The sequence below is a fragment of the Cheilinus undulatus genome, linkage group 14 (assembly GCF_018320785.1).
Source record: "Cheilinus undulatus linkage group 14, ASM1832078v1, whole genome shotgun sequence".
NCBI lineage: Eukaryota > Metazoa > Chordata > Actinopteri > Labriformes > Labridae > Cheilinus > Cheilinus undulatus.
In genome coordinates, this window is record NC_054878.1 from 40463341 (window position 1) to 40480433 (window position 17093).

Consider the following 17093-nt stretch of genomic DNA (forward strand, 5'->3'; position numbering starts at 1 on the left):
GTCAGCAGTAGTCACAGGAACATCAAGCTGCTTGTAGATGGTCTGATAGCCTTTACCTTTAACATGCTTGTCTATCATTTTCTTTCTCATCTCCTGGGACAACTGTCTCTTTAGCTTTCTGTGCTCCATGTCCAGTGCTGTATGTCTGTATATTTTTTATCAGAATCTTGATAATTGGCACCAGTAACCTTGATGACTGGATTGTAAGAATCAGGACCACAATACATTGCTGTATTTATGTTTTGTCCCCATCAAATATACAGTAGTTTAGTTATCCTTGGAAAATTTACATTTTAATCTTTCATTTTTTTCTACTTGCATTGACAAAATCTCTTTACAGTGTATGGTGTTGCATATTTCTAAAAGCCTATTTTGGAAAAAAGCACCTTTCCATTTGTGAGAAACAAGGACATCCACAGAGGCCTAAATCTGTATTCAGAGACGGAACTGACCGGTACGTGCTTTTGCTTCTGTAATAAGGCTGTCAATAGTCAATGTTTTATTCATTTCATACTAGGAAGAATTCCCAAAATACTTAGTGCTTGCCCCAAGAAGTTTGACTGTCATGGAACACTGAAAATGTAAGACACATAAAGTTTTGTGTTATTGTAGTCATGATGATGTATTTAGGACACACTCACACTAGGCACTGTTGCCAGGCACTGTGCAGAAACCCAATTATCTACCCTCCCAAGTCCCCTGCATGTTCCACCCTCTACTTGCTCAAACAATAAGAGGCTCACACTATGTTTTTTAAACATATTGAGTAAAGTATCTACCATGTTGTATGACTTTGAGTACAAGTAATCAATCATATAGCTTTGGCTCAGGCAGGCCATGGAGCTGTATAATAGAGATCAGCTGATGTCACCCAAGCCCTCATAAGCTGACGTCTGCTGATGCACTCCAAGCATGCTATTGGCTAATTGCCCTTATGCAGCCATGCCCTAGCCTGGTGATGCTTTGCTGCGCCCTCTGCAAGCTGCTTTGTGTGCAACCCTCCTCCACCCCAGCTCCTCCTTTATGCTACATCTGACTCTCCCTGCCTCAGGCTCTCCTTGTAGGCACAGGAAGAGCAGGAACATGTGCTGTTCTTTCTTGATGCTTTCCACATAGACTTATGGAAGTATATTAATATGAATAACAGCAACAAGACCAAATTAGTTACTGCTGATAAAGAGAAGAATTTGTAACTACAAATCATGTGTGTTCCTTGACAAAATGGTCCTGACTGAACTAAGGTTGGTAAGCAGATATCTGGTACCAGAATCAGTATGGTGTATTCCTAATTGCAGCTTAACTCATGGGGCTTATTTTGAGTCATTTTGTTGAGATGCAGCCTTCTAACACTTCTGTATTTCTGTGTTATGCAAGGTGATGACTCAAGTCACTTTATATGTTACACCCATGTTTCATACACTTGTGTGCATGCATGAGCAACCGTACAGTGCAAAACCCATCTCTTTCATCTTTCCCAAGGCCAAGGAAGCGTTCCATGCTTGAGTGTGGGACAGAGCACTCACACTAGTCAATCAGACTTGACTGGGGGAGTCAAACATCCTTAGGCAAAGTACAAATTGCCTAGTGTGAAAGCACCCTTAGGCTAAAGATATACTTCCTGGTAACTACACATATGTGAATGCATATTGGCTGCCACACTTCACCTGCATCAGTCAAGTGGCTGTGTACATCCTCAATGATTGATTTAAGTACGCACATGTGCAGGCCTGCCCACAGAATTGGCTGTGCTCTGAAAAACCCTGAGAATGGGCCCTCCCCAGTTGTGATTTACTGATAATATCTATGCATGTCTGTTGTAGCAGTGGTGCTGGCGTCCTGGCAAAAAGTTATCACATTTTGGAATTGAAAAGTATGTCAAGCTTTAACTGGGTTCTGATATTCAAATTACTTATTCAGTCCACTTTTAGACCCCTTTCATAACTGTTTGCCAATTTTTTTTTTACTTTTAACCCATTTTGCCTCTTATTTCTTATTTGTTATATCTCATATATCATAACCTATTTTTGCCACTTAAAAACTGCTAATCCTAATCCCTTTTCTCTATTGTAAATGGCCATTTTTGACCGTCTTTTAGACATGTTGACCACTCTTATCAATTGTTACCACTTATAACCTGTGTTTGCTACCTTGCAACCACTTTTCACTGTTTTTTTCTGCCCATTTTTGGCCCATTCTATGCCTTTTGGCCCATTCTTGCCCCTGTTACCCATTTTTTGCCACTTTTTACTGCTTTTCATAATTTTCCCTGCCTATTTTGGCTATTCTTTGCCTTATTGTCTTATTTTTGCCATTTTTAGCCCATTTTTGCCAGTTTATATTTGCTTTTCAGCATTTTTTCCAGCCCATTTTTGCCATTCTTTGCCTTATTGGCCTGTTTTTGCCACAGTTAGCCCATTTTTGCCACTTTTTAACTGCTTTTCACCACTTTTTGTGCCCATTTTTGCCACTCTTTGCCTTCTTGGGCCATTTGTAATGCCACTGTTAGCCTATTTTTGCCACTGTCAACCCACTTTTGCCACCTTTTAACCATATTTCTCCATTTTTTCTGCCATTTTTTGCCACTCTTTGCCTTTCTGGCTCATTTTTTATGCCACTGTTAGCCTATTTTTGCCACTTTTTAACCCATTTTCCAACTCTGTAACTACTTCTCACAACTTCTCCCCGACAACTTTCTTCTTTATTTTTCCCTCTTGAAGCAGTGATTAAATTACTTTTTCCTGGAAAGTTATTTCATTACCTTCTACTTTATTCTCTGACATCCTGACGTTTGATCACATCATGGCTCAGCTATGAAGTCTGACAATAATTTCTAAACGGTTTAGTTCTCTGTTTCTATCCACAATGTTAACATTACCATTGAAAAGGTAAATTTGCTCTACGTTTGAAACACATATGGATATGGACGTAGCTTTCTATGCATACTCTGTGTTCTTTTGTGCATACAGATACAAAACAAACATTGCTTTACTAGCACCTGTTGTGGAGGCATTGTTGAGTAGGTAGCCAATAGTTCAAGCCAGAGCATTAAAACACAACGAAGATGAATAATTTGAAAAATGGCAGGACTTTTGCAAACTTTCTTCGGAAACATTGCAGAATATATTGTGGTAATATGCAGGTGTGCAGGTAATATGTAATAAAGAATACTTGCAGTAAAATATTCAATCTGCAAACCCATTATTACCTGTATTACCCTGCAAGGCAGAGCAAAGGAATGTATTTCTCCAGCACAGTTGTTCTACTGAGACAACAGACCCTGCAGGTACAGCTGACAACTTTCAGACAAGAGAGAGACATTAGGGTCACCGAGAGGGACAGGCAGAGAAAGATTAAGACAGGATACAGACGAGGTATGGCAAGGCATGAGTAAGCAAGAAAAATCCAGACATCAGTATGTGTGTGGTGTGTGTCTGAGGGGGACAGTCATCCTCTATTTCACAGGAGACTGACTGGGAAGCAGGTGATGGAGCAGCCTCATCATTCAGCAGCTGTGGACACACATCCACACACTGAAACATCTAAAACCAGACATCTGAGGCTGAGGTCAGATTAGATCAAGCTGTCGACGCCACGGTCAAACCTTTGTGTGTCAGTCTTTGTAATTGTGGGTGCATGAGATAGAGAGAGGCAGAGTGAAAGTGTGTTTGAAGTGCTGTATGTATGTGAAAGCGCTGTGTTGGGTTTAGCCTGTGGACAAGGTCTATGTCAGTCAGGGTTAACCCATGCAGAGAGGCAGACAGCTGGAGAGAGATGGTCGATTGGACAAGCCGGTCACCACCTGGAAACACACCCACAGCCACGCCGTCAGAAAGAGACATATGGAATAACAGAGTCACTAACAGAGAGGTGTAACCAGGTGTTTTGTTGAACACAGACCCTGCTGTTATTGATCCAAAATTTAAACTGCAGTCTTCATGGTTGGAGGTGAATAGCTGGAAGAAGTACTTCACAGTTTGTGTGAAACAAACTGAGAGGTGAGGTTGTGTGGATGTGATTAAACACTTTGGCACACTGAAGCACTCTAGGTGAGGAGATAGAGTTTGCTGGTATCACTGTGAATTATTTCTGTTACAGCATGTTCTCATGCCGAAATGACAGGGTGGACAATTCCCCAAAACTCACAAGGATTATTTTAACAGGCCTACAATATTGGACCTCAGTTCATATAGCACTTTTCTAAAGCCTCAGATTAAAATGCTTGTTCATGGTCAGGGAATGATCAGCCCAGTCAGTGTCATTTAAGAAGAAAGTGGCAGTCCCAACTGAGTGGGATTAGTTGTACTACCAAGTGGTTAACAATGGCGACTAGTAGGTGGATTTGTGTGGATGCAGCTTTAGCTGCAGTTTATCAGGACAGGCTCCAATAATAGTGAACAACACTAGCGGCCTGTAGAACTGCTTGAGCTGTGGCTTACTCCCCATAGTGGTGCAACTTTAAATGTTTTGTTGCTCTGATTGGCCCCTAATGAATGTGACTGACTGAGTGTTCATCCAACCACCTTCAGAGATTTTTTGAAAGGTTCTGCCCTTCCTAAAACTTAGACTATGGGTGTTACCCATATGGATGTGAAAAATATCCCATGTAATGTGCATGTGAAACAGTCTATCTTGCATGTCAGGTTAATGCTGATTTGCTTAGACCTAGGACTGCAACGATTAGTCACCATAATCGTTTATGTGGACTATAAAAATCAGTCGATGCAGAAATTCAAGTGTCGACGCATCGTGTTATTGCTTCAGATATTGTTAAAATCCAATACCGGCTGGTAAAAACTCATCTGTACTTGCAGTTCACTACTCAAAGAAGAGAGCCAGCCTCACACCAGAACATGTTGACATGCTCATGTTCCTGCACTGCAATTTAAAGAAATTATAATCTGTTGTTCAGTCACTTGGGCTGGAAGTTTGATTAGTTTACATTAAGCTTTATTTGTACTTTTGGACTTTGGATGGGCTATTTTCTTTATTTATTTTTATGGACATACCTGGCACTTTAAAGAAAGCCATCCTTTAGTTATGTGTAACCTGCAAGACAGGTGAACTGCTACTATTTAAATTGCTATTATTTATGTAAAATGGGGATCCAAAATAATATGCCAAATAACCGTGATTAATTGACTAGTCGCGAAAATTATCGATAGATTAGTCGACATAAAAAAATATCATTAGTTGCAGCCCTACTTAGACTGATGGTTCTCAAATGGTGTGGAAAGTAACACTGGTGTGCCTTGAGATAAGTCTAGGAGTTCCATAGGAATTTATATAACCTTACATCATTACTACAACTATACAGTGACTAAAGACGTAACAAGTATAAAAGAGGCTTTTTTTGCATGGATATGAGTAATGTGTGCCGTGAGATTTGGATTTAGGTATACCTTGAGCAAAAAATAGTTTACAACCCACTTAGACCTTATGTTCCCTTTTCTATTTGAAAGAAGTGCTTTCTGGATCCATTCCATTTTTATGCATATATCTGGATTGGTGTGCACAGTATTGGAAGTCCTGTGTTTCCATTACCCTTAGAAATGCGCAAAATCTAAATAGCGCAATAAAAAACTGGTTATGAGACACCTGAATTTAAAAAAAAAAAAACCCTCACATACCACAAAAACATATTAATACTCTCATGAGGATGTTTATCAGATGTTTCAATATAGAAATATATATCGCAAAAGTGCAATGGAAACACTTTTTTGCATTTACACTTCACAGGAAGTAATGTACAGTGTCACATGACCAGTTCACTCCGAGCCAACATGGCTCAGTACGTGTGGACAGAAGAGGAGACTGAGACTTTTCTTAACATCATACTTATACCCTTATACCCTTTGCCATGCATACAGACTTTGCCTCTGAACTGTCATCTGTTGCTTTCATCTTTTGTTCAAAATTGTCAAGGCAACTGCTTTAGATGTAATCATAACTGTACCAACACGCAACAGGTTTTTAACATCCATCTTTCTTGCAGCGGAGTCTAGCGAGATGAGATTTTATGAGAATTACGAGGCTCATGCCCAGAACACCCTTCAGTGGAAACATTCAAAGCGCAATTGTACTTAGTTGAAATTTTAGAAATATCGCTTTTATTTTGCAAAAAATGGTAATTGGAAACGCAGCTAATGGGGTTTGAGACAAATGTAGCATTACACCCCTATCGACAGTACAGATGCAAATGGAAGAAGTATTCTCAAGAGGCTGTAGTTTGTTTTGTTTTCATGAAAACTTGGTTAAGTTTAGATACAATTTGTTTGGTTAGGTTTGGAAAAGATCAGGTTTAAATTAGGATAACAAGATTAAGGCTTAATGAGTCGTTATTGCCCTTCTATCAGTAGTCCCCCCTCTATTATGTCTTCCTACAGGTCAGTAACTGGTGGTGTCTGTATGCACAATGCCTAAATAATGCCTAAGTCTTGTCTTACTTTGACCATATTTTATATTCCTTAACAACAATCTTTATACTGACAGTTGATTCCAGTATCAGATATTGTTTTTCTGTTACCGGTGTTCAGTCTAGTCAGAAAATGCTGTGTCTTATTGTGGCTGTGCTTCCACAGGTCATAGCCGTGTCTAGTTCTGGCTGGGAGGTAGTCGCCTGAGCTGATGTCAAGCACTCTAGTAAATGCTGCAATTCCACCTGATGTGCTGCCACTTAGCACGACTGTAGAGTGTCGCCATATGGTCATGTCAAGCTGCACGGAGCTGCTGAGCCAGGGAAAACTCAGGAAATGCTGTCAATTTTCACAGCAAACGCCTCCACACCAAACGAAAGGATAAAGTGGACCCCAGACCCAAGTGTTCTCTATCAACCATTACAGCCCTTACATAGTGCACATTTGTATACTGTATATAACCCACAGCCCCTAACAGCTGCAGCCATCTACACCCAGCAGGTGTGGTTGTAAAAGTGATTGCCCCCTAAAACAGATGTGCCCGTAAGAGAAATTGCCCCCATATAAGGCCCTAAATAATTCCCACAGACCAAATCAACAAAGTTTAAAGGCATTTAATCAGGCAGGCAAAGCATGCTGCTCTTAAAACCCTCCAGGTAGAGTTTGAAAGCACATGATGGACTGATCAAAGCAGCAATGTGGAGATGGCATCGTGCACAGTCAATATCTTAGCACTGATGTTTTCTCTCAGTGTCTAGACACATTACAAATATTTCAAGGGTTCAAGGTGTGATACAGTTTCAAATGTCTATTCAGTTCACAACAGAGTGTAATCAAAAACACTAATTTTATCAAAGGCTTTTAGATTTTTACTGATCTTATTACTAAAAGGACGTGAGATTGAAGTCAGTTCATGACTGATATGGTTTTTTATCAAGAGACACCCTGACTGATCAGGAGCCAACCATTATTGGCCAATTTTAATGGAAAGTACTTGATCAGTCGATTGGAATCAATGCTTGTTGTACCCAGTTCGATCACCTTCAGGTAATACACTGGTGGCTGGGGAAGCACTGTATGTGCCGTCTAGTTGTATAATTGAACTGCCAGTCAATGACGATGAATACATCAGCATTGTGAATCAAATTAAACAGCAATGCAACAACTCTGTTCACTAGTTGCCTTTTTATATCCCCTATTTGATTTATGTAACATCAACAAACTGTGACTAAACTTTTTGTCTGACCAACCATGAACTTCCAGAAATTCTTTTAGTGAAAAGCAGTGTTTCTCGCAAAATGACTCCAAACAATGAATTAATGATGAGAAGTGTTTCTGAGTTAATTTGGTGACATGAAACTAATTTCCTTGTTGTTGGAACTCTTTCAGTTTATCTTTGCAATGTACAGAAGACATCAAGGACACTTTTGTTCCTCAGTGTTGAAGCAAAATAACCTCATTCAATTCTAATTCAAAAAAAAAAGTGGCCGGATTAAGAACGCTGAAACAACAGCCATCAAAGTAGACGAGACTAAAGTGGAGACAATCTGTACCAAAACCGAGATTCCTCCCTTCAAAGCAGACACCTACTTTTTCACTTTTATAAAGACTTAATCCCTCCACATAAAGATGCTTTTCTTTACTTTCCGACACTAAAGTCTTCAAGGTTAGTCATCCTGAAAACTGGCTGCCGACAGCTTCAAATGCCACAAAGATGACAACTTTGAGAAACCTGCATCAGTCAAACCCTTAAGCAAACAAAAGGCCGGGTGGTAGACGAAAACAGACAAATTACGAGACACGAGCCGTCAAGAGGAGAGTGAGCTGAATGAGATCACATTATCACATCAGGCTGAGAGTGGATTAGAGAGCGGGAGATTGTAGCTGTGGGCCTGTGCTGCTGGTGACTCATCTGACCTGATTCTGAGGAGCAGCACCAACACAGGCAGAAAAAGACAATGAGCACACAACATTCACCTTCCTGTCACCAAACGTGGGATGAAATGCTTTTCCTTATGCTTTGCATTGTTAACACTGATTAAGTCTGAAGCCACCGCTTTGGTTCTTTTGTTGTTACTGTTTACATAACAGGCCTGAAGTGGGCAGTTTGTTAAATTTAGAGCTAATTTAAATGTCCAGCATATGACGTAGATGTATTCATTGAATTTAGTGCAACGGTTCACAACTGGGTCAGGAAAGTACACTGCTGGAGCTGTGGTAAAGACAGAATTGTGCCCATAGAGACTTTAAGCCCTGCTAGCTAGCTCAGCAGCCTCTATTTTACTAGCATTTTAAGTTTTTGTGTTTCTTATGCTGCAGCCTGATGCTAGAGTCAAAAAAATAATTTTTATTCCTGTTTATCTACACTCAGTGCCCCATCATGACAAAGTGAAAACAGGATTTTTTAATTTTTTTGCAATTTTATTAAAAATAACAAATATTAGATTAACGTAAGTATTCATACTCTTTGAAAAAAATAGAAATTAGCTCAGATTCCTCCCATTTCTCTCAGTCATTTCTGAGATGTTTGTACACCTTGATTGGAATCCACCTGTGGTAAATTACATTAATTGGACATGAATTGGAAAGGTACACCTCTTTATAGAAGGCCCCACAGTTGGCAATACTTATCAGAGCAAAAACCAAGCTGTGAGGTCAAAGGAACTGCCTGCAGAGCTCAGAGACAGGATTGTTGCAAGGCACAGATCTATGGAAGGCTACATAAACATTTCTGCTCCACTGAAGGTTCCCAAGAGTACAGTGGCCTCCATAGTTCTCAGATGGAAGAAGTTTGGCACAACCAGGACTTGTCCAAGAGCTGGATGCCAGGCTAAACTGAGCATTCGGGGGAGAAGGGCTTCAGAAGGAATGGTGACCAAGAATCTGTTGGTCACTCTGACTGAGCTCCAGAGATCCTAGGTGGAGATGGGACAAAGTTCCAGAAGGACAACCATCACTGCAGCCCTCCACTGGGCTGAACTCTAGTCACTCTGCCAGCAGAGTGGCTGACAGAGTGAGAAGAGGGAGATGTGATTGAAGAGAAGAGGAAGATGCAGAAAGAGAGAAGAGGGGGATGCAGAAAGTGAAGAGGGGGATGCAAAAAGAGAGAAAAGGGGGATGCAGAAAGAGAGACGAAGGAGATGCAGAAAGAGACGAGGGAGATGCAGAGAGGAGAAGTGGAGACAGAGAAACAAGGCTAAGTAATGTTATATAGCATGTATTCAGGTTTAAAGTATTTCCCTACATATGGTCTCTACTTACCTATGTAGCATAATGACTCAAATTGGTAGCTATGTGTCTAGTTCTTGTCTTGTCACAAGCATTACAAGTACTTCTGGCTGTTTTCAAAAATTGTTTGGAAAGCAAAAGCAGAACAAATGTAATTCCATCCTGGCTCCCAACCAGTTTACACCTTGGAAAATGTACCTCTGTTTTAATCACATATATATCTGAATGCATCTTGCAAAACATTTTTTAGACACATCTCAACTACAGCTCTAATCTCGCTTCTTAAATTGCTGCAAGCAACACATGAGTAGATAGTCGTGGCTAAAATGCTAGCTAAAGGTAGCCTTTGCAACCAGGGGCTCATGTCACCTCATGGTCATGGGTTGCCAAATTGAATAGACACAGCAGTAATCTATATTCAGACAGTGAGCATTTACACCATCATTGTTGCTTTGACCTCTTTACTGCTTTCCAGTGACAGAGTAAAGACTACCAGCTACCAGTACTAATAGCATCGTGTATCATCTCAACAGGTTGCAAACCCCACAACCATAAGACCCTGAAGTGTAAGTGTTATCATCAGAATGGCAGACAATGTCCTGAACATGTGCACAGCAGTTCTGTTGCTAGGTAATTTTCACATGAGCCTCTGTGCAGGAGCCTTAGAGTAAAGGGGGACTTACATGACAGGTGACAGTTTGCATACTGACAGGCTCAAGAAAGCAAGCAAGCATCATCAAAAGGGTATTTTGCTCCTGCATTGTTTTCCTCAATGGTTTCTGTGGTTACTTTAACTTTCGGTGGGGTATTAAAAATGGTAAACCATAGAAAACTAAGACTACAAAACTACAACCTGATCTCATCTTGGCCGTATCGTTCTTTTTTCCGTGATTGAACAGCTATTCTCATTTTTCCTCTCCCAGGCATCACAAACCAAGGTCTAACATCATCCTTGAACCACTCACGATCTAGCCAGGCTGTTATGGAAAAGCTGCAGTTCTTAAAGCACAAAGGCTGCTTTAGCTGAATGGCGATTATCAGGAGTGTGCTGATAAGACCATGTCCATCAATGGATCACAGTGGGGGTGGGCTGAAGGCTCTGCATATACACCTTATCTCAAGCCTTAACGGAATACACATGGCTACTAAAGTGCTGCTAATTAGCCGTGTTTGTTGAAGATATGAGGCTAATTTCATTTTAATGCATTATATTTCTGGTGTTTAGAAAATGAAGGCTTTCTAAATAGATTACGGCTTGTGTTATTGCTGCTTTAAAGACTTATATTGTGAAGATGTTTATTTTTATGGAAAGGAAAGTTTCTTGAATGCTCAGCTGAGACAGACAGACGGAAGTTTGCTGTCAGGTATTTTTAATCAGCGGGAGCCTTAATTGTCCTAATCACTCCCATTAGCTCAATCATCATAATGTCTGCAGTGAGTTGTGTTTGATGGCACCTGAAAGCCAACCTGCCCGCCTCGTTCCCTTAACTCAATCCCTGCTTTTAGTGCGTGCGTCACCGGCTGAGACAAAATTACAGCCTTTGAATTAGAAGTACGTTTGGCTACTTATCTTCCGCTCTATATTTTTTCTCTCATTTTCCTCCCCCTCCCGTCCTTTCTCTCTCTCTCTCTCTCTCTCTCTCCTCTCTCATCACCTTTTTCAACCTTCTCCCTTTTTAGTGAGGGAGCTGTTTCCAGTTACCATGGCAACCTGTGTGATAAGCCTTGCCAATCAGACACATGTGCGGCGATGTTTTGAGCTTTTAGTGTTTAAACCCCCTCCCTCCCTCCTCACCTGTCTATGCAGTGTGTAATTACAGTCCACCCACTCATTTCTAAATATATCCCAGAAGGCACCTGTGGAAACTTTTGCTATACTAGTTAAATGTTTGCAGACTGAACTTTCTTCCAGCCGACTGCCAGGCTCTGAAACTTTTCTTCACACTTCATGACTGGTTGCTGCAGGGCAAAGACACTACCTGACTTCTAATGCCATGACAAACCTAAAAACACTGAGCGCTACAGCTCTCCAGCTGCCATGACACAAAAACAGAGCTCACCATGAAGCTGTAGGGGAAAAAACATCTTTTTTTCTTTTATGTAGCTCTTCTCAATTGAATCTGTTCGTTTTTGATATTGATTTGTTGACCATGAATTTGATGTCAACATAAATAAATGGCAGCTTTGTTAATGGCTGAGGCTTCAAGACATAACGCTGCACTGGGGATGTTCCAAGTTGACTGTTTTCTTTCTTTATATGTTCAGACAAACCCACTACTCTGAATAAGAGATGCTCCAGTTGTAAAAATCAGGACCAGTTCCAGTACTACTGTTCAAAATGGCAATTTAGCTTATGGCTTATCTGATTCTGATATTTTTTTCTTCATCACATCTTTTTCTCTTTCATCTTCCACCTTGAAAACAGACCAAAATTTGTCCACAAAGTCACATCTTCTGCCCAATAGGATGTTTGCCATGAATGAATGAATTGCCAGAATGTCTGTTGGGGTTTGAATGGGAACTGAGGAGAGTTTGTAAAGTTAGTGATTTGGAGCTTTAAATTGACCTCTACACTGTAATTATCACCAGAAAATGTCTACATATGTACATTGAGTACTATCTCAACACTTCACAAAATGGTGATTTTAACTACAGTCTTTCAGATTTACCTGGCACGTAGGAGAGCAGTATTACAAATTATTCAGTCTTGCAGGCTGCCTAGTGTCTAGAGCAGGCGTCATCAACTACATTTGTACAAGGGCCAGTTTTTGGGGGCTGAACTTTCACATAAACTAAAGAAATAAAATGGTCTGGTTAACATATTTAAGGTTTAGGTATTTTTACTTTCTTTCAAATGTTGTAATTGTTGGGCTCTAACAGTGAGATTGGTCCCTATATCACAGTCAGCCACAAGGGGGCGACTGAGATATTTAAGCTGAATATTTCAATGGTTGTCATGTTATCTGTTACTGGGTTTGATGCTAATACGCTGTGTATTGATGAGTGAAAAGTTTCCGCAGAAAATGTGAGCTTTTATCATGAATGGACTGATGAAAACATGTTTAACCTTAGGGTTGTTCCGTTACTAGTATCGGAATTACGTCCGATACTGCAGGTATTGGTATCGGCAAGTACAGAAATCTATGCACGATCCGATACCATTTGGTTTAGCTTTATATTTTGCTTCCTTTAGCCGTGCTAACTGTTAGTGCTATAAACTAGAAATCAGTTCTTCTTTTCCTCTGGAAAGCACATCATGCACAGGCTACGGTTTTTAGAGCAGAGAAGAAGAACCAAAGGACCCACTGCCGCAGCAAAGAATGGTGTCTGCAAGACAGTTTTTCTCTAAATGTGATCGTTACAATGCATTCCAGACCAGCGCTGTCACACAAGACAAGAAGTCACACATTAAATCAAAATCAAATTAAAAAAACAACAACTTTTGAACCATAAATCGTTGCCTCTTATTTGTTTTTTCTCTTGAAGCTAACAGTTGTGTTTTCCTACTGACGTTATTGATGCCGTTGAACCCTGTGCAGCAGCATTTTTTAGTAAGCCCAGAGCTCGTGTGACTTTTGCGGACATTAATGATTAAAGCCACACCAGTACTGAACGCTTTTTTATCCATTTTTATCGAATTACGATCATTTCTTACCGCTGGCTTGAATGCTAACTGCCATATTGTTACTCTCTGTGAGTGTCTGACAGCCAATAGCAGGCTGTTCTGTAATCACGTGATGCTGTCTAAAAAGCAGAAAGGAGCGATAGAGTTCAGTGCACTTTATGATTTATAAAACTGTATACATTAAGTACAAAACAAAATATAAAGCTAGACCTAACGGTATCGGATCGATGCATAAACTTGTGTATTGCCGATATCAATATCTGCATTTTAAGCAGTATCGGATGTGTTTCCAAAACTGGTATCAGAATCAGAACAGCCCTAATTAGAGCCCCAATTTCTTCACATCCGGCCCCCATAACATGATCAAATTCAGAAATATGCAAAGGAAAAATATATGTTGGTGTATGTCCTGTATCTTTTTGTTTTCCTACAGCTATTAAAAAAAACAAAGCAAAAAAAAAATTGAGATTTAAAAAATTGCCTGCATTGGTTCAATATTTGAGGCATTTCACAGAAATCCACACGACAGCCATAATTAGCCAGTGAGCTGCATGATAACCACATACTTTTAAGCTCATTCTTGATAAAAACTGTGGTTTTCTCTTGAATTAAGCGTTGTCCTGCCTGAGAATCAAAACCAAAGACATGACACATTGTTAAGCGGCCATTGACCAAGCTACATATTTCCTATATCAGTTTTTTTCTGAAAATGTGCCTCTGACTGAAACCTTTGTGGTCTTGAATATATATTTAAGTGTTTTAAAGTTCTGGTGATGTGACCAGAAGCTAAACTACAAACTTCAGAGGCAACAAGTTCCTCTATGTTGCCTTCAAATGGAAATTTTTGTTTGTTTTTGATCCAGACATTGAAGTAGGAGTTGAGTTTGTTGATGTAATACCTTATTATTTCTTGTACCCATTCCCTACAGTCAGCAGTAAATCTTTGGAGCGTTTTAAGCACTCATTTGATTGTTTTGTCAGGCGCTGAAATGGAAGACTATTTTAAATAGCTTTGCCAACCAGTCATTACTCATTAGGATTTCCTTTCATATAGACAGTCCTTTGCTTTCCTGTTAGGCTCCTGTGTTCTTTTGTACTTGCTAAAGGGAAAGCAGCTCTTGCCCTCAGGCCATCAAAAACATTGTATTCACGTTTTTTAATTGCTTGCTTTGCCAACAAATGTAATCGCATGTTTGTGCATCTGTCACTGTTACTCATAATCAAAGTTTTCGCAAATATTGCATCCTGCCCTGCTGGATGAAATCTGCCCACACATATCGTTTCTTTTTTTTTTTGTTTTTTTTTCTTCCTGCCACAGCTCCAGTCCCACATGTAAACAAATTCAGAGAGCATGCAGACCGGTGAGAAGATGATCTGTAGCCGCACACACTCTCCCACGCCGGTTCTGCAGGAGAATCTGTTCTCTGGGGCAGTTGGTCAGCTCCGTCTGTCTGTTTTCATCAAATATCAAACGCACACACACAGACACAGACACACACTCCTGTTTGTCCTCCCTGCATGGTGGCGGGTGATGGATCGGACATTCGTGACCGCAGTGGACTCACTTTCAACTCTACCCATCAGTGCACGCTAACGCACACCGGCAGACTGTTCCCACTGAATCCTAAAGTCTGACCTGTCGCAGCAAGAAGGAAATTTTGGGAAATCTTTATTATAAATGAGCAGAGTCAACATTTATAGGTCCTGATGTCACTCTGGAGGTTTCAGTGGCATCAAAACATGAATGCTTCAGTGTGTTACATGCACAGTAAAATCCAGCTACCCTTACTGCCTGATTATTTAACACTGTTAGAAAGTAAAAAATGCTACATTTGTATTTAGAGTGCTGCTAATGTTAGCAGTGCCACATGCCTGTTCTGGATCTGGGCCCTGATAGTTCCAGTCAATATTCCAATCTAATACAGCCTTTTTTATCTCAGTTTTCTAGATTATAATACTGACAAACTGCTCTGCTTATATTAGACGCTTTACTCTGTTCACTGAGTTTGTTTACATCTGGGCAGAAAAGTAAAAAGAGCAAGCCCATTGGCCAGGGCTAGGGTTGTTCCCTGACTATAACCCTGACTAACAATGAGTTTTACCATATAAAATATTCATTTTAGCTGAAAAGTACTGTAAAATCAGGTGTATAAGGTGCATTTTTAATGCCTAGTTTTCATCTTAAAAGTTGGCTGCAGCTCATACTGGGAGCGACTTTTATGCTAGTATGAAGTGCCGAGACATTGGACGTCTCGGCCTCACCGCTCAGAACGTGCTTGAATACATAACATAAACAACACCATCAAGGTTTGGCACCACTTTTTAACAGCTTTTCCCCCCTGGTAAAGCCATCAACATTAAAGAAACCAGGATGAATTGTCACATATGAAGTCGGTTTAAACCTTTCTCACCTAGGAAGACTTCTAGAACTGTCCATGGGGTATACACTGGGGGAGCCTATATTATGGATTTTATGGTAATTGTCGTGCGAGTAGGTCTGGTGTCACCACTGATTGCATGAATTGACAAGGGATACGTGTGGTTAAACGGTTAAATGGTTTCGTTTGTTTATCAAATAAGCCAGTGCAAGATTTACAATTTGTTTGGACTAATTACTTATCTTTCTTATGAACAAGGGCTTGAAATCCCAGTCTGTAATGAACATCCTGCCACTTGAGGTAGCTGTAGCTTCAGTTAGTGGCTGCTGCCTTCCTGTCTGACCTTTCCCCTGGCACTTCACTGGACGCAAATATGAGAAGCTTAGCAGTTAGTGTGTAGTAGGAAATAATGTGGTATGTAGGCTGTCAAGAGATGGACTCATGTATAACTAGAATGGCCCTCTGAGGCGGCAGACCCACGCCTAAGCAGCGCCACTGAGGAACTGACGCTCCCATTGATTGTGTTGGTGTTCAAAATTTTGAGAAAAACCGAACGGGTGCGCGGATCATCACCAAAATCTAATCGATTCCTCCCTGTCACTATCCCAACATTCCCTGAAAGTTTGGTGAAGATCTGACTTTCTGTTCTGGAGTTATCTTGTACACATACAAACAAACAAATGAAGAAAGAAAGAAAGATAGAAAGATACAGAACCCTTTACATAACCCCTTGCTGATTTCATCGGCGTGGGTATCTACTCGACGAAGTGGAAAGAGGCAACATTTCAAAGCATGCTATTAGCCTGCAAATAGGAATGAAGTCTGGCAAAGCTAGCAGCTAATGATAGCCACGCTGTACAGAGTGCATCAGGCTCACAATGACACAGTGACCCTGTATCATAGAGAGTGTGTCTGTTACTCCCGATTGTTCGTATATTGCTACCATCATCAAAGCTATAACATTTTCCTAAAAAATGGGGGATAAGTTTACCACCACAACTGCCATGAATTTGTCTTTTGTTTGTTGTTTTGTTGTTTCTGTTGTCCCTCTTCTCTCCCTGCTTTTCTCCCACCCTCACCCCTCCTTCTAGCTCGTAATAGGGAAGGTTTATGTCACCACTGTAAAAGGGTAAAATGCTGCAAGTGGTGGGCTGGTCTTCATTATAATAGGGTATAGTATTTATTATAATATAACATATTATAAAGGCCTCAACAGAAAGTACGGTGTAGACCTTCTCTCTTTGTAAAGTGTCTTGTGATATCTTCATTTATGAATTTTATTGTGTAATGTTTAAAACTTTGCAGAAAAGCTACAGCAGATGCTGATTTATTACTCTCCCTTTTCTACAGAAAATACAGCACACTGTACAGAGCATCGTATTGGGAGCTTTTTAAATCACTCGGGTAGCGCTGCTCTTGAACTAAGATACCCAGGTATTTACTTGTAGC

The 17093-nt window shown here is 40.4% G+C and overlaps 1 protein-coding gene across 2 annotated transcripts in view; it reads left to right on the forward strand.

The window, feature by feature from the left end:
- fam184ab (family with sequence similarity 184 member Ab) overlaps positions 1-17093 on the forward strand; it is a 300581-nt gene that overhangs the window by 44810 nt on the left and 238678 nt on the right. The gene's annotated exons all lie outside the window — the stretch shown is intronic.